We start from the raw sequence: 22,357 nt of genomic DNA on the forward strand, positions 1-22,357 counted from the left end.
AAATTTATACACAGATAGTGCCAGGCTTTTTGAGTAAGTCCCATAACCAGATAGAATTTGCGACAAAATTTTTGATTCTTATTCTTTTATCATTAGCTAAGTTGGATGTGAACCTGGATACTCAGTACTTTTGGACAAATTTTCAAGCAGTTCTGAATTGTAGTCATGCTGATTCAGATTTTGATACGGTGGCTTCTCTATTTTCTTTACAGGTATTGTGCTTCAACATATGAGAGAAACAAAGAAATGGCAGCTGCTGCCCTTGCATATAAATGTATGGGAGTGGCATGCACGTGGCTTGTCCTTTCTAAAAGATCATGTTTAACCAGAGAATGGCATGAGCTACGTGCAGCTTTTCAAAAAGCTCCACTTGGTAATTTGGCTAATCCTGTATTTTTTCTATTTTGAACGTTTTTTCTGCAAGTCAATACAACAGTAAGGTTGTCTAGTATCTGTGATTCTACAAAATGCCATGCTAATACTCTAAAGGAAATGTGTCTGTAGTTGGTAGCCATCTCCACTATAGCTCTTACTCTCATTTGATGGTGAATGCTGCTAACCTGTAGTGTGCCTGACAACCATCCAATGATTAACATAGAGTCACAAAATCTCTCTGCCACCTTATTTTCTTTTGCAAGTGAAATAAGTGTGGTTGGTGCCATCATCTCCACAAGGTTGTTGGTTCTTCTTCCCTGGCCTTCTTGAATCTCATCTTCATTATCATCCTGTAGTTGTATCCATCCACCTGCCCAATTCCTCCTCGGGTTTCCTTTTTTCTGCCCCATTGACAGTGTCATGTCCTCCCTTCTTGTAGGTGGCATGAAGGCATGAGTATTCTTCTCTTTTGGTTTTTCTGGGGTTGATCTAAGGCTTGCTTTAAGCCTGTGATATACTCCTGACATGTGCTTCTCTTCTCTTTGGAGATTTCCCTCATTTCTATATAAACAGATAGACAATATAACATGAATTAAAAATGCTAAAACCTTCTCCAGATTTCCTTCTCTAGGTTAATGCTTCATCTAGGGATATTCCTTCTCAATTTCTTTTGCGTTAATATGTTACCGATTGTGCTCCAGATTTCTCTCGAGAAATGTCAATGTAACAATAGGTGGGACACCAACTCAAATGCTTCTTCACAAAGGGGGCATCTGCCTAGCCCTTCCTAGCTTCTCCTTTGAAGGTTAATGCACATGAAGATTGAGTTGTTGAGTGATAGCCAGGAAAAAGGTTTGGTTCTAGGCGAGGCCTTTATCTTCCATATCTTTTTCCACCACCATTTGGTCTCCCTCCCTAATGGAGATCTAAAAAGAGCTCTATAGCCTAATTTCAATGAGTAACGGACCGAGGAGAGCTTGGCTCCCTATAGAAAGGAATCTCTTTCTCCCCAAGTTAGATTCTTGCTTTTATCAACTATGCTCTGAAGCTCCCTATGTAAGACCCAGGTTACGAATGTTTAGACATGTCAGATCTAGAGATGTGTGCACCACTGTTATTATGGAGTTAATGAGAAGTGTAGGTTCAAGCTATTGAGTTGTTCTTGAAGAGTTAGGGGCAACTTGTAGCTTTCATCCTTTTTATCCACTCATCTTTTCCAATCCTACTGGATTTTGCACCTCCTATTTCCAAAAGAGGAAGGATCCAATGAAACTAAATGCAGCTGTTAATACCTTCCAGAAATTTCAGTCTCTATTGGCAAGTTTGTTCAGGGTGTGTACCTATTCATCTAATGATTTTGGGGATACATGCATGTGGTATAGTACATATTTCCACAACCCCTGCTTTGTGATTATTTTCCATGTGCCTTTTTCTGCTAAAGGTTTTGAGAAGTGTCTCTTAGTTCGTTGGTCTTTGAGACCTCCTACCATCTAATTAGAGGTATGCCTTCCTGTTCTTTGTTTCCTTTCTAAAGATATTTGAAGATGATTTGACTAATCCTTTGGAAGAGTTTTTGGGATGATGGCTAATGAGAGCCAATTAATTGGTATTGATGATATAACACTCTTGACGGGGGCAATCCTGCCCACTATTGGTATCCATCTATGAGTCTAGTGATTGATTCTAGCTTGTGTCTTGTCCAAAAAACAACGTCTAGTCTGTGAATCCATAATTGTCTAGCTTTCAGTGAAACCCAAGTAGGTGAGATTGTCCACAAAGTTGTGTACAATGAAAGAAAGAAAACTTAAAATTATCAATCATTGGACTTGGCAGTTGAAATGAATGGGAGATTTCCCCATGTTCATTTCCATTATGGTTTCTTCGAGAAGAGGATAAGGATTCTCTCTAGCTCTATCACCTCTACTACCACTACATTGCCAAACAATTGTAGGTCATCCTTGAAAATTAAGTGTTATGGTTTCTCCTTCTGCTACCTATATTCCTCTAATTGTTTCTTCTCTAATCCTTTGCTTTATAAGCACACTAGGTCCTTCTAGTAAAAAGTGGAATAGGAGGCGGAAGAGGTGGTATCCTTGCCTCAATCCTCTAGTGGGGTAGAAAAATCTTGTGATTGAGCCATTGACCAAAACTACATGTGCCACTAAGTTAAAACAAGCTTCCATCTAGGCAATGGGATAGTGAAAAAATTCTACCTACATAAGGATGAGCTAGAGATATCTACTTTGCCTATGAAAGTTTTCTTATGCTTCATTTTAAACAAATGTAGGACCTCTTCAGCATTATAATTTCATCCTAGACGTCTCCACCTCCCAAAAACTCCATCTATTCTTGAGAGATTACTATGGACATAATTGATTTGAGTCTAGAAGAAATATTCTTGACTGTTAGCTTGTAGATATACTTGTAGAGAGAAATGGCCCTCTATCGCTTGAAGTGTGTTGGGTCTTGTTGTCGCTCAAATTGTACAGACACGGTGCAACAATGACTTAGGGTGGGGGTTGTCACTTTGATCCCTGCCCACTCCGTTCTAGCTGTCTCCCAACAACAGGCTATGGGGGGTAGTCCCTATGGAAGATGGAAATGAAGGACAAGTTGGCAACCAACAAGTCTGGGAGACACGATTGAATGGCCTAGCTACTTGGTTGATTTTAGCAAGTTTCGTAGGATTAGATTTAATTATCAATGAGACCAGTGCCTTATAGAGTCAACGAACTTGCTTTTAGATCAATTAAAGACCAAGTAACAGAATGAACAACCGCTGCTTAGATGCTTATCTATCCTAGATGAAGTGCAAATCCTATAAGCTAGGTGAAATGCAAAATCTTAGTTGATTTTTAATTAGATGTCTATTCTAAATGTAACCTTCCTCTTAACTGTTTTGGAACTATTCTCTAGAGTAGGTTGTGAGATGGAAGCCAACGAGAAGCAAGAAAGGGTTTGATTAACGATACCTCCCCCTGTGTTCCAACCACCCGATGCCTCCGGCACTACAGAGACTCTGGCTCTGACGACTACAAGGTCACCGTGTTAACCACTAAAGAGGTGCTAGGCCCCTTAAGCTAAATTGAGAAAGGGTGGCCCTTTATGTCTATCAACCAAACTTATGCTTGGAGGTAAATTATTAATGCAACTGGACTTAGAATGCAATGAAAGATGGATTGAGTGATTCTTAAGGCAAGGTTGGTTAAATGTTTTTTAAGTACTTGGTTATGATTTGACTCCAAGTTATATCATCAAGTATCAATAAGATACAATCTTAACCACAAGAAAGTGCCAATTTAACAAGTGCCAAACATGAACAAGAGATCCTTTCAAGTACTCAAAACAAAATTATTTTCCACAAGATATTAACCAATACCAATGATATCAATTAAGGGAACGTAGAGCACTTATCCACTTAACGATTAAACAATGATTTCAATACAATATGGCACTAACAATTACTTGAGATAATTAGAAATCTTCCAAGATATTCCAATGATGATTCCACAACAAGATCAATGCTCTTTACACAATAAGAAGAAGATGTCCAATTAGATTTAGCAAGTCCTTTGGCTACTCAGATTCTTTGCTCAATAGTTAGATGATGCCAATTAGATTACAACCAAGAACAAGAAAGATAATGAGTGCACTATTCACCAAGGTTCTTATGTCAATTTGAATGATGGAAACAATTATACTTCAAAGACAAGAAATGTGACTTAGATATTTGAACGTCCAATGAACTCTTAGATTATTGCACTTAGGCAATCAAGATCATTAGATTATGTGCTTTAGGGAGTGAATTAGATGTGATCTTATGAAAATTTTAGTCAACTTCACCACAACAAATGTGTTAGTGCACTTGAACAAATAAGAACCAATGGAAACTTTGCTTAGATACTCAATGTTATCAATACCTATTACCTTCTTCACAATGGCACATAAAACCACAAAATAAGTTACAATTGTAGTGTAAAGCTAATGAAATCACTTTATGTAACTAGTATTCCAATGTCAAGATAGATTTTTGACAACAGTATGTAACTTTTAATTTAGGGCTCTTTCAAATGCAAAATGATAAGCATATACTTCGTTGCCTTTGTTCTATGTCTGAAGTCAATTTCAGCCTCTCCTTAGGCTTAGGCCCTCCTTAAAACTTTTGCGCAAGGATCTGTGGTCCTTTGACCTTCTATAATCAACATAACGGAGGTTGTTAGGCCTCTTCCCTAGGCTTTGGCCCTCCTCCCTTGCACAAGATGGAACACTCACTTTAGACAAAATTTGGTGGGCAAAGCTCGACCTAGAAACAAACTTTTTTAGGGCTTGGATTAGAGACATACTTCAACCTCCTTCTTAGACAAACTCGGGCTATTCTTAAGCACAAAGAACCTTTGTCAAACGCAGAATAGACCTCCCAAATCGTCATCTACTTGTTGCAGCTTCTCCTTGAAGATGTGTTTCCTTCCTTAGGCTTATGTTGATCACAAGAAGAGATTGCTATGATTGTCTAGACCTCTCATGGTCTCTTATAATTATATCTCTCCAACTATTGACTTAGGAACCCTTTGATCTATTAAAGGTGTCCTCTTACAACGAGTAGAATAAACAATGAATATCTTTGGGTCTCAAGCCCACGACCTTGGGTTCAAAACCCACTGCTTGGGTACTTTGCCCACAAAATTCCATTTTTGTGGGTTTTCTCCACACAAACCTAATACCTATGGCTTGTGGGAGTACCTCCCAAGCTACACTCTTCAATACTTCCTCTTAGCGAGGGAGGTACTTCCATTCCTCGGAAGTAACTCGTCAGTAACACAATCCCAATCTCTGGCGTCCATCATTGCAGCATACCCTAAAGAATGAACAACACATTCCTCGGAAGTGTCCCTACCACTAGAACCCTCTCGCTTCTTTTCTTGATAGGTCTTTAGCCCATTCCAAGGTTTCTTCTTGCTAGTTGTAGAAATCTCCTTACTTCCCACTAAGCATGTGCTCTTCTTGGGTTGCCAGTTCTCTTTCTGAACCCGCAAACTCTCACAAACTCGACTCCCTCTAAGTCTCAAGAACCTGGTTCTTCCCTTGATCTATAAGCTTTCCCTTCAACTTGTATAGACCACTCTCCCTCACTCCAATGACTACTCTAGTGGAGTTATAGCCTCTGACCATCTTGAATGGCACCATGCCTAACCCTCTGATAGTCTTCTGACTCTTATAGCCAACCTCCACATACAATTTAAAGTCCCATTCAATTAGAGTCTCGAATACTTCCCGCACATGACCCTTTGATAGTCTTTTGACTCTTATCACCAACCTCCACGTGCAATTTAGAGTCCCATTCAATTAGAGTCTTGAATACTTCCTGCGATCCTGTCATATGCTTCAATGCTCCACTATCAATGAACCATGTCTTGAAATTTGTAACTAGGTTCGGTCTTCATAAATGTATTTGAAATGTACTTATCAAAAGAATGAAGAAAATATTATTATAACTTATTATGACTTATTAAAGCATTGGTTTCGTTCTTGGGTCAGCATGTTTTAGGTCAAAGTCCGCATTGAGGACTTCTAGGATTTATTCTGAGTCATTAGAGTCATTGTACATTAAAAGAGACTCTTCTTGGGCTTTCGAATCATGTAAAAAGAATTATTTTTGAGTCAAAAATGAATTTAGTCTCCTCCACACCAAGTCGACCTCAAGAAGATCAAGTCGGCCTCAAAAGGAGTAATTTGACCTCCCTGGAAGGCTATATATACAAGGCAGTTCAAATTCATTTGGAGCATCTCACTCTCTCACACATAGTTCAATATCTGAAGCTAGAAGCTGGAAAAGTGCGAAATTGAGAAAGGGCTGGAAGAAGAGCTAGAAAGGAGTGCGAATTTTTGGAGGAAGATAAAAGACCTCAAGATCAAAATTTTGGGACAACTCTCACTCACTTATAAGGTGTATCAAGGGAGATCGAATTTTTTCTAGTCTGGTCGAAGTTGTTGCTGCTACTGCTACTGGGTCAAAGCTGCTACTAGGTCGAAGTTGTTGCTGCTACTGCTACTGGGTCAAAGCTACTACTAGGTCGAAGTTGTTCCTGCTACTGCTACTAGGTCAACACTGCTACTAGGCCGAAGTTGTTGCTGATGTTGCTACGTCGAAGTTGTTTTGGAAGGGTTATCATCTGCAAGAAGGATTGAGGGCTGAATTTTTGTGGAGGAAGTCTTTGTCCAGGTCTAGAGTCTTGGATTATCTCGAGAAACTATAGAAGGAAGAATTGTTGACTGGGTTGTCCCCTAGATAGGGGTTTTTCCCTTGTTGTCCGCCGACATCTATTGTCCTTGTGTCATTGTTTTAGTAATTACTTGATGAACTAAAAGATAAAAGAATCATAAGTAATTATCTATATAGGAAAATCTTTCTACCTTCCTGATTTTCTAACATGGCTTCAGAGCTAAGGTCAAGAAGAAAGAAAAAGGCAGGTTGAAGATCTATTGAAAGAAGACTAAGGAATCTAAAGAAGTTGAGCAAGGGATCATATAAGGAAACCTTACAAGGAAAGAAGTTTACTACCTTCAAGGACAATGTCTAACACCATAAAGGGAGAGAACAAATTAGAAGGAGAATCAAATTACAAGTCATGGGAAAAGATAATAGATTTAATCCTCGAAAAGAATAAAGTTTTGGATCTAGTCAAAGGAAGAGTAAAGAAGCCTACAAATGAATAAAGTGAAGCAAAGAAAGCAAAGTTTAGAGAAACAAAGATTTTGGCCATAAGCCTATTAGTGGATGGAATGCATCCAGTCAAAGAGTCAGAGTATCTTTAATAATCAACAAGGAGAGCAAAAAAGAGAAAATCTCAAATGACTATCCCGCTCATCACAAGAAGAAAGGAACCTTCAAGAAGTCCAAAGGGCCAATGCTACAGTTATCACAAGATAGGTCACTATAAAAGTGATTGTCTTGATAATCCAAGGAATAAAAAGAGGAACAGGGATCAAGCAAACTTTGCTGAAGAAGTTTCACCAAAGAAGAAGAAGATGGAAGGATCCGAAGTCAAAGACCTATTTGTTAGGGACTCTATCCCTTACATGTGAAAATTTCTGAATTTAACAAACAAGAAATCATACTGGAGTAAATTGATTTGCATTACCTACTTGTATTCTTCATTTTACTTAGAAATATTCAGAAAATATTAATGCAAATACACTGCAGCCTACACCAATATACAGATCAGGTACTAAAAAATAAATGAGACAACCACACAAAAGACACACGTTTTTCTGGACTAAACGTCCCCGGGAAAACCCAATGTGGAAAAACCTGTGCAGCAGATATGAGGGTTTTATTATTAAGCAGATTTATGAATACAACTAGGGTACCAAATCCGACTCACCCAACAGAGAATAAACCCAACAGAAGTACCTCTATCCGGAGACAAATATTTTGGCAAATCCAGCAACTGGATGAACAAACCCCACAAGTGACTGCGTTGTCCCCAGTGTTGTGCAGCGATGGTTGCTCCCAGCTCTGTGCTGGAACTGCGTCACCTCCTCTAGGAGCTGCGTCACCCTCCCAGTGAGCCTTCACGGCTCAGAAATCGATCTACTGAACGATTGCTCAATCTACGTCACAGAAACCCCAACGTTACCTCTAAGTGACTGTGTCAGCTCCTCTAGCCTCTGTGTCACCCTTCTGGAGTTGCGTTGTCTCTCCCTAGTGCTATGTTGCCTCTTTTCTATGTATTCTCGGCCTTGGACGGAAGTCCCTCTGCTGAACTGCCCCTCTTTGCACTAGAAGCTCACTCCAAAATTCTCAACAAACCACACCCCAAAATTTCGATTTAGCTCAAGTGTTGCTCTCACTGTGTGTGTTCTCCAACTGACCCCAAGCCTTCCTTTATACTTTTCCTATTGAGAAATCAACGACCGTGATCTAATCTCTAATCAATGGCTAAGATTAAATTAGACTTGATCCTCGTCTCTTAGAAGCTTCTCACCCATATTTTTCATTAATACCCATTACTATTTTTGGCAATCTATTCTACATTACTAACATTATTGTGTCTAGCACTCTTGAATCATAAAGATTCTTGATTGGGTGATTCATCATTAGATAAATCTACCCTCCTCACATCTTTGATTATTCTTGTAGAACCCCAAACAGGTTCTCTGTAAAACCCTAACTTAAGGGTATGTCGATGATAATGTGTGAAATCCTAGCCTACTTAGGGTTATTGATGAAGTCTAAAGAAAATGTTTGATGCTTTGATGATGTCATGTTTGGGGTTTCCATATGGTAATGAAAACCCTAACTTGTTAGGGTTGAATGGTGATGTCTGAAATCTCAAACCTTTGAAGCATTGATAAATTAGGGTTTGTTATGTTTAATATTGAAACCATAGATCATTAAATTTTCGTATGGTGTATAAGAAAGGCCCTTATAATGTCCTAAAAATTAAATCCTTGGTATATGTGTGTTTGTCTGATCAAGTTTGTTATATGTCTAACTTTAATATATTGATATTTGTGTCATTGGGTTTGACTAACACATGTTATGATATGCTTGGGCATGATGATGGAATCCTAGATGTATGAGTTGATATAATTATTGATGGGCATGAATCCTAGGGTTTGGAACTAAGCCCTAGTCGAAGTTTGATTCTTTAGGATAATAGTATTTGTGAATTACAGGGTTTTGTACCTAAACCTTAGTAGAAGCTCAATTCTCTAATATGTGATGACTAATGTGACAATCTGAGATTTATGAAAGATTGTTGAAATCTGAAATTGAGTTGTGATTGGTTTTGATTGTTGAAGCTTAATGGCTCATGTTTGAAATCTAGGGTTTGCACAAAATCCTAGTAGGAAGTCTAACATATGAATTCTGAAAGTTGTTAGATGCTTTGTTGAAATTATACTTGTTTGAATTGATTTGAGGGTTTTCTATATGTTATAAAAGAGTTTGTCATATCTTTGAAAGAAATATTGAAGCCCTTGATATAATGAGATTGATAACTTGATTGAGTTGTTGATGTGATTTAGGGTTTGTAACAAAACCTGGGCAAAAAGTTGAAGTATAGAAGTAAAGTCTCTTGTTGATTATGTTTATAAATTCTATTGCGTCCATTATTGTATGATTTTAATATGGTTAACTTCATGCTTCTATAGATTTGGTTGTACTTGTTATTTAACTTGTGCAGGTACATAATCTTCAAGATGGTGAAGATGTTCATTTGATAAGCATGATGAAGAAAGTTATATGGATGATGATGGTCATGATAACTCTAATGAGAAGGATGGAAGCCATGACAGATTCTATGATGTCATAGAAAAGAAGTTGATCTCCCTAGGTTAAGAGGGAGCTTAGGTATATTCCTTGTATAGGAATGATTAGATCCTCCTTGGTTAAGAGGGAGTGATGGATATGGTTCTCTACTTCATGTGTCATGCACTAGTCCAGTCCTAAGTCTTAGTGAAGGCCATGAGTAAGAGAAGGACACATCACTCTTGTCTTCATGGAAACAAGTTTTGAGTTAAAAGGGAGGGCATGCTATAGTCATGATGGACACCTTGAAGAAATTGGAGAATGTATTTTGAGGGGCTGCTGAAATAAGGAAAGTCAAATCTAAATTTCGATTATGTTGTTGCATGTGAAGTAGGGAAGAAAGTCATATGGTTGAGGAATCTTGTGTCAAGATTCATTTGGAAAGTTCTAAGTCCTACTGTGAAAAGTTGAGAAGCAACATCAAGATGTACGAATGACCCCATAGATTTGTGTTTAGTTATGTACATTTTAAAGATTGTTACTAATTGGGGTTGTGTTTGTACAAGTAAATCTCTCGGAAGTTTTCATAACATGTTTTACATGCTTGTTGTTATCATATAGTTTGATCGGGAGAGATTTGTTGTTACCGATCTATTTGATTGGGATGGATTTGCTACCGATTGTAAAAATTGGATTTGTTGAGGCTTTGTGAATGAAGCATTGCCTGGGAGGACATCATGCTGGCACTATGTGTTGATGTCTAGATCCCAAAGTAGGGAGGGTGGCATTGGTAATGGAGCTCTGACCTCAAATACACACCTAGATCCCTGGGTTGATGGTTAGTAAGTAAGCCTAATGGTACCTAGAGAGGCTGAAAGCTTTAGTCCATTTTAGTCCCACCTGCATAGATTGCCCTGGTCAGGAATCTAGTCCATGGCATTCCAGTGCCTAAACTATTGGAGGACCTTGGATAGATTGTCGTGGTCAGGAATCTAGTCCATGGCATTGCAGTGCCTAAAAATTCGTCATGGTTCATGTGTTTTGAGATCTTCCTTGTACTGATGAATACCTTCCTAGTTAAAAGGAAGTGATGAAATTTGTAACTATGTTCGTTCTTCATAAATATATTTGAAATTACTTATCAAAAGAATGAAGGAAATATTTTTATTATTGCTGTTATGACTTATTAAAGCATGGGTTTCATGCTTGGGTCATCACGTTTTAGGTCAAAGTTCCCATTGAGGACTTCTAGGATTTATTTTGAGCCATTAGAGTCATTGTACATTAAAAGAGACCCTTCTTGGGCTTTCGAATCATGTAAAAAGAATTATTTTTGAGTCTAAATGAATTTAGTCTCCTCCACACCAAGTCGGCCTCAAAAGGAGTAATTCGACCTCCCTGGAAGGCAATATATACAAGGTAGTTCAAATTCATTTCGAGCATCTCACTCTCTCATACATAGTTCGATATTTGAAGCTAGAAGCTGGAAAGTGCGAAATTGAGAAAGGGTTGGAAGAAGAGCTAGAAAGAAGTGTGAGTTTTTGGAGGAAGATAGAAGACCTCAAGATCGAAATTTTGGGACAACTCTCACTCACTTCTGAGGTGTATCAAGGGAGATCGAAGTTTTTCTAGTTTGGTCGAAGTTGTTGCTACTACTACTATTGGGTCGAAGCTGCTACTGGGTCGAAGTTGTTGTTGATGCTGTTAGGTCGAAGTTGCTTTGGAAGGGTTATCATCTGCAAGAAGGATTGAGGGCTGACTTGGTGTGGAGGAAGTCTCTGTCTGGGTCTAGAGTCTTGGATTGTCTTGAAAAACTATTGAAGGAAGAATTTTTTACTGGGTTTTCCCATAGATAGGGGTTTTGCCCTTGTTATTCGCCTACATTTGTTGTCCTTGTGTAATTGCTTGATGAACTAAAAGATGAAAAAGAACATAAAGATAAAAGAATCACGAGTAATTATCTATATAAGAAAATCTTTCTGCCTTTCTGGATTTCTAACACCATGCACCCTCATCAATGGTGCCTGTTACCACTCAAACCAATAGGGGACCTAAAGGGGGTTAACAATAGGGTAACTGCGAAGTTAAGGGCAATGGTGGAGGCTTAGCCCACTGTCACCACAATTAAGTCTCCCTGCTCTTAACGAACTTTCACCAATGGGAGGAGTCTCGGTAGTGTAGGGATCACTTTGTAAAGTAAACGTCAATGGATAGGTGAGAAGTGACCCTGAAAACCCTTTGCCAAGGATGGAGTAAAGAGTAGAACTTACTTGCTCTTTAAGCAAGGGACGTGGTCCACCAGGGGTAAAGGGTGAGGATTGGAGGGTTGAGGGAGGAAGATATAGATGAGTTTCTTAATCCCTATAATCCTTGGAAACTTGGATTCCCAAATGGTACTTGACAAATAGTCTTTATTGAGAATTGGAATTGCACGAGGCTAAGTGGACCCAGCGCAAGTTCGAGGATGGAATGCAACAACAAATGACGTTCCTATCCTGGACAAGGTGAGGGGAAAGGACCAAATAAAAATATTTACTTTAAAAGGTTGAATTGATCCTATTGAGGTCTAGCCTTGGGGATGCCAAAGCAAAATTCGATCCTAGAGCTAGGGATTGGGATTCCCGGAGATTCCACCATTAGAATTGCCTCAAATTTGGAGGAGAGGGAGGGGACACACCAGCACAGTATCCTGTAGGAGATTGAAGTTTTTCCTTGGGTCAATTGTCGAGAAATTGATGCCCTAGGGGACCTAATGGGGCTAGACCTAGGGAAAAAGGGGAAAAGGGTAAAAAGAGGGTTAAAATGATCACCCTTTTGAGGGATCAATGCCTAATTCACTTGGGGATATGGAGTCAAGGATAACGATGAGTAAGAACTTGATTTCTTGATCAAGGAGGCCCAGAAAGTCAACTTCGTCCAATGTTAAGAAAAATAAAAGAAGAGTGACCTTCAAGCATTTATACTTCAAAGCAAATGATGCAAGCTTCTCGAGATAAATAATCTCTAAGAAATTTCATTCATATAACATTGGCCCATACATTAAATTAGCTAAATCATGCTCAATTCCACATTTTAATAATGCAACAACTAGCCCTAATTTTAGCAGTACGCAGCAACAAGAATAACAACATTAAAATTTACTTACGATGTTATAGAGCATATCCAACCAACATTTTGTTTGCACAATAAAGCTCCAAGACAAGAGAAATAGCCCAAATCCATACATCAAAATTCATCCATCTCCAAAAAATATCCTCCAAGGAAAAAGTGTGAAATTCTCTATGATTAGAGAGATCCCAAATCAAGTGATGATCCAAATGAATGTATCTAACATCAATATATAGCCTCCTAAGGAGTTCGAATTAGCATATGGGCCTACATTAGCCCCTAATGATAAAATAATGTGCAAATAAAACCCCTATTGGTGACAAGCCCACCAAACTAGCTCACAAGTGTAAAAATAAGCCTCACAAGGGGCCAAATAATAATATGTACTTGTCGTCGGGCCCTCCAAATGCTCAATAATATCCTGAAGTGCCATATTGAGGAATAAATTCCTCCGAAATGATGGACAAGGGGGTAGCCCCTTATTCTCCAAGTAGTAGAGTTGTGGTGCTCCCAATGGGTCTGAGGGCACATAAATGACCCCATAGGTCACCATATGAATCAGAGATTCCTATAGATCCTCTGCAAGGGGCCAAGCGTTGGAATGAATGCTGCCATGATATCGTACAAGTCTTGGGACACCTGCCAAGAGTGTGGGGTGTGAAAATTCAACAACAGGAACCCCTATAGCAGCAACTGATGATATTAGCCCTATTTGTTAAATTCCTTTAAACAAATTATTTGTTGTTTTCTACGACAAATATCGTAATATTTACGATGCAACCTTCACTTAATTAAATATTATGCGAAAACAAGATATTGAGCAAGAAAGAAAATACAACATAATGGACACTGTTATTTTTGGACAAATGTCTCCGGAAAAACCCAATGCGGGAAAACCGGTGCAGCAGTTCTGAGGGTTTATTATTATTAAGCAATAGCAAATTATGAATACATCTCTGCATACGTCTCAGGTTATTCAGTTACAGAGAGAGAAATGCTAGCAAAAATATTTGTGAGATTATCTCACACTATCACTGGAAATCCTCATTGATCCAGCCCTTTTGGCTGCCTCTGCGCAGTATCTACGTTAGCCCAGCGTCAAGCTCTCTGGGGACAGCATCAATCCTCTGGTTGGTCGATTTGCTGCCCAAGCGATTTGACTTTTGTCTCCTGGTCTCACACCTCAGCTCCCGACTTCTGAAACTCGAATTCCCTCTGCAAATTTCGGACTCCCTCTTGGCTTCTGCGTTGCCTCTACCTAGCTCTGCATCAGCCCCTCTAGCTCAGCGCTGCCACTGCTGGATTACTCTCTGCCTCTCTCTGCTGATGATTCTCCGACTGAGAAAATCACTCTCTCCAGATGCTATCCCTGCCCCTCAACTGCAAGAAATCTCTTCAATCGAATTTCCTCCTGAGAACTTCTCACTTCAGAAATTCAATCTCTTGATCTCTCTCGGTTTGTTTTCCAAATGACCCTCAAGCTTCCTTAAATATCTTCTCGTTGACAGTCAATGACCCAGATTAAAAGCTAATCAATGGCTAAGATCCTTTTAGCTTGATCCTCGTCTTCTTCTAGAAATTACACCCACAATTAGATTAATACCCATTAATATTTTTAATTTCGTAAGTTTAGACATAGGGACCCATTAAAAAATATTAATGATTTTAATAAAATTGTTCCTGGGTGGAATTTCCCAAAATGCTTTCTGGATTCTCTGGAATACATGTGCCCAAGCCTCCCTGCAAAATTTGAGGCCTAGGGCACATCTGATGCTACCCCAAATCAACACTCCTTAGCGAGGAATGTGCTCTAGCAATATATGTTGTTGCATACTGCTCTGACTTTGAAGCATCGTCCTCTGCATTGCTGATGTCTGACACGTTGTGGACCACTATTGGGTTGCTGCTAACACTGCATCCATACTACAGCTCCCTCTAAATTGTTGCATCTGTGCTGCTGCTAGCACTGCCACTAAACTGCAAATTGTTGCTGCTACTCTATCAGCAACGGAAAAACATCCCAAATTACTGAACTAAATGTGTTCAATATGATACCACATGAATGTTGAAGCCTGATTGCTGCTAGTCTCTGCGCTGACCCTCTGAATCTACTCCGTTGCTGACCTCTACTCTGTGCCATCTGCACTGTTGCCACTCTGCTCTACGTTGTTTAGTTTCTATCACTCCTAGACACTGCAATTGTCGCTCCAACACTCCTCAACACCATCCGACACTAGTCCATCCTGCTACTTCTGATCTGGGCTCCCATAGCAAGGAATTGATCCAAGAGGTGGGCTCCTCAAGGATCCTACCCATCTGTAGCTCTTTTGAACTACAGCTCCAAATCAGCCCACCTCCCTCCTAGAGGTATCTTGACTGTCATGGCGAACTCCTCCTCTTCGATCTTCGCGGCCGCAACCTTAGGATCGTGCTTCTCATCCTTGTCCTTTTTCTTCAAAGGACACTGGGATGCATAGTGGCCCATCTCGCCACATCTGAAACACTTCACCTTGGAGACGTCCTTCTTTCATCTCTGTTGCCCCTGCTGCCCCTTCGATGCAAGGGTTGCATTATCCTCCTCCTCCTTGGGCTTTGACCCACTGCTACTGCTGCTTCCGTCAAGTTTGACCTTGACTAAGTCTCTCCTCAACTCCTCTTGTTTTAGAGTTGCCCACATCTCATCCCAATTCGACAATGTTGCTCTGCCCAGAATACTCTGGACAAAGACTTACCACTCATCGAGATAGAATTGAGGGCTAGCCTAACCAACTCTAAATCCTGAGGTGTATGCCCCGCAACAGACAACTCAACTCGGGCCCTTCAGCTTCGTGAGGAATGGATCGACATGCTCTCCCTTCTGCATCTAAGCAAATCTCAGCTTCTTCTCTAAGTACATCTTCCGCTGCTCGAAAGATCCCTGATATAACGTGGCCAAGGTATCCCACATCTCCTTAGCAGTCCCTGTACTAGCAACATGACATACCATGTGATCCTTGACTCCATCCAAGATCATCCTCTTGGCCTTCGCCATCTCATCTCTATACTTCTTCAGTGGATCTGCATCTGCAGGGACAACAACCACGCTGTCAACGTATATCTTGAGGGCATGCTCATCTAGAAGGAAAGACATTCTAGCCTTCTAGATGACGTAGTTCGATGCTCCCTCCAACTTGTCCCAATCCCTCAAGCCATTGGTTGCTATATCTACCAAAAATGTCGAAAATCCCCTCTGCTTCTCATTACTTTTGCTTAGCCAATGAGGAAACGGACGTCTCAGCGGGAAGTCTGCTAAGTAAAAGTTCCCTCAAGGTGCTTCTCTTCTTCTGACGTTTTTTAGCCCAGCAATCTGCCTGCTCAAAATCTGCATCCCACCAGATCTCTCACGTTAAGGCTTCAACGTTGCTCAGTCTGCCTCGGCAAAAATTCGGACTGGAAGTGCTTCTCTCCGTCGACTCACTCGGAGAGAGACTGTCTCGAAAATCTGCCCTCCCGGCTTGGAAGTCCTCTGGGGTTTCGAACTGCTGCCTCCTGTAGCTTTTTCGAACAACCTTCTTCTGCTCAACATCGGATCTATCAGCTCTGCTCTTCTTGCTTAACCTGACATTGATACCATGTGAAATTTCCACAACAAGAACCTCTACTGTAGCAACTGATGATATTACTCCTATTTGTTAAATTCCTTGAAACAAATTACTTCTAGTTTTCTATGGCAAATATCGTAATACATACACTGCAGCTTTCACTTAATTAAATATTATGCAGAAACAAGATATTAAGCAAGAAAGAAAATACAACACAATGGACACAGTTATTTTTGGACAAATGTCCCCAAAAAAAACCCAATTTTGGAAAACTGGTGCAACAATTCTGAGGGTTTATTATTATTAAGCAGTAGCAAATTTGTTGATTTTGGGTAGCATCGGATGTGCTCTAGCCACGAAAATTGGTGGAGAGGCTAAGGCACATGAGATCTCCAATACCCAGAAAGGGTTTGGGCAAATTTTAAACAGTTTGGGAGATATTAAAATAATTAATATTTTTAATGAAGTCCCTAAGTCTAAACTTAGGGAAAATAAAATATTAATGTGAATTAATAAAAAATTGTGTAAGAATGGTCCAAAAGTCATGGATCAAGCCAAATCTTATCTTAATTGTTGATTAGGAACTTAATCTCGGCCATTGATTTGTCAACGAGAAAAGTATAAGAGGAGGCTTGAGGGTCACTTGGAGAAAACACTGAGGGAGACCAGTCAGTTCAATTTCTTGAGCGGGGTTAGCTGAGAAATTGAACCAGTGGTCTGGTGAGCAGTCAGGAGGCAGCAAGTATGGAGCAGAGAGGCAGGATCACCCACTGGAAATCAGCGCTAAGGCAGGAGAGGCAGACGCAGGGCTTTTCAACAAGACGCAGAGGCAGCAGAAGACAGCACAGTCACTAGTTGGGCCTGCGTGGGTGACGCAGAGAGGCCCAGGGCTGACCCAGAGGGCTTGAGAGCCACGCAGAGGTCAATTGGGTTGACGCTGGGATTGGGAGAAGTGTTGGAGAATTCTCTCTCTGTGGGTAAGCCAGTTTGGCACACTGTTGTACTGAAGAATTGCTGAATAATAAAATCCTCCCTTGCTGCACCGGTTTTCCCACATTGGGTTTTTCCGGGGACTGTTGTCCAAAATATCTGTGTCAATGTGTTAATTCTGGAGCATATATTTGTTTCCATATTACGGCGTGATATCTGCAGTAGTATTTATTTTAATGTTTATTGAAGTAATTTCATAAATAACTTATTGTGGAATAAGTAGGAAGATTAAATCATTTGTTGCAGTGATAGAATTTCCACATGGTATCAGAGCGAGTAATCAGAGACAGAAAGGGAAAATCAGTTATGGGTCGAGACCACGATGCAAAGGCATCCAAGTCAGGGGATTCACACAGGTTTTCAAAAGATTGCACAAGAGAAACAGATTTCGATTTCTCTATGTTGGCTTCCAGGCTGGAAGAAAAAGTGGCGTGTATGACTAGTGTTGCATCATCAGAAGTATGGTATATAGACAATGGAGCTTCGTGGATGGGAATCAAGGAATGTTTCTCAGAATATCGAGAAGAGAAGATGAACTTTCAGATCACCATGGGGAACAAGGCAAAGTGTACTCCAATAGGGAAGGGTATCATAGTTTTTCAAACAGAATCGAGGAAACGATTCCGTGCTACAATTGGTGATGAACTTACTTTCCGTGTCGCAACTACAAGATAAGGGCTATGACGTCTACTTCATCGAGGAGAAGGTATACGTCAAACACCCGAGCTGGAAAAAGAAAGTGCAGATCGGGATCAAAAGTAATCGGTTGTATAGATTACAACTAGAATCACCAATGGCACTAATAGGCAGTCATGGAAACAAGGACTTGAACGAACTATGGCACAGAAGAATGGGTCACTTGCACCATGGAGCTCTAAGAATTCTTAGGAGCACTGTAACAGGAGTTTCGGATCTGAATACGAAACAACATGATGTAAGCAGGGGATGTGCTCTAGTAAAGTATGCCAAGGCAGCATTTCCTAGGAGCAAACACAAGGCCAAGAGTGTGCTAGGATTGATACACTCTGATATCTGCGGACCTATGTCCGTCAAAGCTCTCAGTGGTGTCGAGTATTTCTTGACCTTCATTGATGACCACTCAAGGAAAACTTGGATTTATTTTCTGAAAACCAAGGATGAGGTTTTTTGTCGATTCAAGGAGTTCAAGGTTCTGGTGGAGAATCTGACTGGGAAGAAAATAAAAGTTTTGCGCTCAGATAATGGTGGAGAATATGTCGATAAGGACTTCACTGATTTTTGCACTAAGGAGGGCATTAGAAGAGAGTGGACAACTCTATATAATCCAGAGCAGAATGGGGTAGCAGAAAGAAAGAACAGGACTATTGTAGAAGCAGCTAGGGCCATGATGTATGATCATGATATACCAAAATTCCTGTGGGCAGAAGCATGCAACACAACAGTCTATGTTTAGAACGGGACTCCTCATCCGGTAGTGGGCAAGATTACTCCAGAGAAAGTCTTCACAGGGAAGACACCTGAAGTCAGTGATTTCAAAATATTTGGGAGTCTAGCATATTGCCGCATACCCGAAGAAAAGAGGAAGAAGCTGGATCAGATTGCGAAAAAGGAATATCTGGTAGGATATAGCAAGAACGCTAAGGCATACAGAATCTATCTTCCAGGGAGCAGGAAGTAAGTAGTACGACGAGATGTAAAGTTCATGGAGGACAGGGCATTCAAAAGATCTCGCAAGATGCCTTCCGAGGAGTAATCGAAAGAGGAGCCATTGGTTAAGCCTCTTTAACAAACAGAAGTAAAGAACTCTTCCTCAGGACAGGAAAATTCTCAAGATGAGGAGAAGGAGCGAACAGAAGCACCTGCTGGCAGAGGAAGAACTAGCAAGGAACTTCGTCAGATTCTGCAAGATGTAGATGACTTCATCGGTGCACCAAGAAACAATAAGAGGGAGCGAAAACAGCCAGATAGATATCAGGCATTAGTATCTCGGGATGGAGAGCCTGCCAGTTTCAAGGAAGCAGCTCAACATCAAGTTTGGCTAGATGCGATGGTAGAGGAATACAACTCCATAATGGTAAACAATGTCTGGGAGGTGCTTCTAAGACCTCAAGACAGATCAGTGGTAGGTTCAAGATGGATCTACAAGATCAAATATGCTGCAGACGACAGTGTTGAGAAAAACAAGGCCAGGTTTGTGGCTAAGGGGTATGCTCAAAAAGAAGGGATTGACTATGAGAAGACCTTCGCCCCAGTAGTCAGGTATACATCTATTAGGACAGTGATATCTCTTGCAGCCCATATGGGATGGGAGATCCATCAGATGGATGTCAAAACGACATTTTTGAATGGGGTAATAGAAGAGGAGGTATACATTGAACAACCAAAGGGCTTTGAAACTGATGAGAAGAAGTCTCATGTATGCAGATTGAAGAAAGCCTTGTATGGGCTGAAACAGACACCGAGAGCATGGTATGGTCGAATAGATGGCTACTTGCAGAAGATGGGGTTTGTCAAGAGTGACGCAGATCCGAATCTCTACTATCTGGTTGTAGAGCACGAGCCACTAATCTTAGTATTCTATGTGGATTATCTCTTTCTGACAAGATCATCCAGACTCATTGGGGACTGCAAGAAGAATCTAGCCACAGAATTCGATATGAAGGATTTGGGGCGAATGCATTACTTCCTAGGGTTTGAAGTTTGGCAGCAGAAGGGAGAAATCTTCCTTGGGCAAGGAAGGTATGCTACAGTAATCCTGAAAAGATTCGGGATGGAGGACTGTAGACCTATGGCTACGCCAATGATCACCAATTAGAAGAAGATTGATGCATCAGAAGACAAGGATGTCGATCCCACCCTATATAGGTAGCTCATAGTGTCCCTGATGTATTTGGTCAATACCAGGCCAAACATTTGCTACACTGTCAACACCCCCAGTCAGTTCATGGTGGAACCAAAGAGGGCGCACTAGGCAGCAGCCAAACAAGTCCTCAGGTATTTACAGGGAACAGTGGATTATGGACTCTTGTACACCAGGAGTAAGGATATCAGATTGAGTGGATTTACTGATGCAGATTGGGTTGTAAGTTCAGAGGATCGGAAAAGTACCTTTGGGTACTGTTTCAACATTGGATCAGGAATGACCCCCTGGTGCAGTAGGAAACAGAAGTCTGTGGCTTTGAGTTCATCTGAGGCTAAATATATGGCGGCAAGCACAACTTCGTGTGAGGCCATATGGCTTAGAAAACTGCTTGTGAACCTATTCAAAAGGAATATGGAGGCGACCAGGATCATGTGTGATAATCAGAGTTGCATCAAGCTCTCTGAGAATCCTGTGTTTCATGATAGGTCGAAGCATATTGATATCCAGTGTCACTTTGTCAGGCACTGTGTCCAACGAGGAGCTGTACAATTGAGCTACACTCCTACAGGAGAACAGGTGGCGGACATCCTCACCAAGGCCCTTGGAAGGACAAAGTTTGACTACTGCAGGGAAAAGATGGGGATGGTAAAGAACCCGTTTCAGTAGCAGAAATGGGAGTGATAACAATAAGGATGCAGAGGGAGTTATAGTGCAGATGCAGTGTTGGGAGAAAGGACCAGCAGCAACACGGATGCAAAGGGAGTTGTTGTACAGATGCAACAAAGGCAATAGCAAAGCCATGGGCAGTAGTATAGGATGCAACAGTGCAAAGGATGTTGGGTAGGGAAGCTTAGCATCAGCGCAGGGACCGATGTCAGATGATCAGGGGGATACTCAGTGAGGAATATTACTAGAGCACAGTCCTCGCTAAGAGGGAGTGTTGATTTTGGGTAGCATCGGATGTGCTCTAGCCACGAAAATTGGTGGAGAGGCTAAGGCACATGAGATCTCCAATACACAGAAAGGGTTTGGGCAGATTCTAAACAGCTTGGGAGATATTAAAATAATTAATATTTTTAATGAAGTCCCTAAGTCTAAACTTAGGGAAAATAAAATATTAATGTGAATTAATATAAAACTATGTTAGAATGGTCCAAAAGTCATGGATCAAGCCAGATCTTATCTTAACTGTTGATTAGGGACTTAATCTCGGTCGTTGATTTGTCAACAACAAAAGTATAAGAGGAGGCTTGAGGGTCACTTGGAGAACACACTGAGGGAGACCAGTCAGTTCAATTTCTGGAGCGGGGTTAGCTGAGAAATCGAACCGGTGGTCTGGTGAGCAGTCAGGAGGCAGCAAGTATGGAGCAGAAAGGCAGGATCAGCCATTAGAGATCAGCGCTGAGGCAGGAGAGGTAGACACAGGGCTTTTCAGGCAGACGCAGAGGCAACAAAAGATTGCGCAGTCACTAGTTGGGCCTACATGGGTGATGCAGAGAGGCCCAAGGCTGACTCAGTCAAGCAGGGGTTGACGCAGAGGGTTTGAGAGCCACGCAGGGGTCAACCGAGATAACACTGGGATTGGGAGAAGTCCTGGAGAATTATTTCTCTCTGTGGGTAAGCCAGTTTAGCACCTTGTTGTACTGAAGAATTGCTAAATAATAAAATCCTCCCTCGCTGCACTGATTTTCCCACATTGGGTTTTTCTGGGGACTGTTGTCCAAAATATTTGTGTCAATGTGTTAATGCTTGTGCATATGTTTGTTTCTATATTACAATGTGATATCTACAGCATTATTTATTTTAATGTTTATTGAAGTAATTTCATAAATAACTTATTGTGGAATAAGTAGGAAAATAAAATCAGTTGCTGTAGTGATAGAATTTTCACAAAATTCTGAATACATCTCTGAATGCCTCTCAGGTTATTCAATTACAGAGAGAGAAATACCGGCAAAAAGATTTGTGAGATTACCTCACACTATCACTAGAAATCCTAGCTGATCCAGCACCAGAATGATTTCCCCCACCTTTTCTGGCTGCCTCTGCACAGTATCTGCGTTAGCCTAGCGTTAAGCTCTTAGGGGTAGCGTCAATCCTTTGGTTGGTCGAGTTGCTGCCTAGGAGATTCGATTTCTACTTCCCGGTCTCACACCCTAGCTCTCGGCTTCTAAAACTCGAATTCCCTCTGCAAATTTCGGGCTCCCT

The sequence above is a fragment of the Pinus tabuliformis genome, chromosome 5_2 (genome assembly GCF_031772625.1).
Source record: "Pinus tabuliformis cultivar Carrire ecotype Pingquan chromosome 5_2, CPIR1, whole genome shotgun sequence".
Taxonomy (NCBI): Eukaryota; Viridiplantae; Streptophyta; class Pinopsida; order Pinales; family Pinaceae; genus Pinus; species Pinus tabuliformis.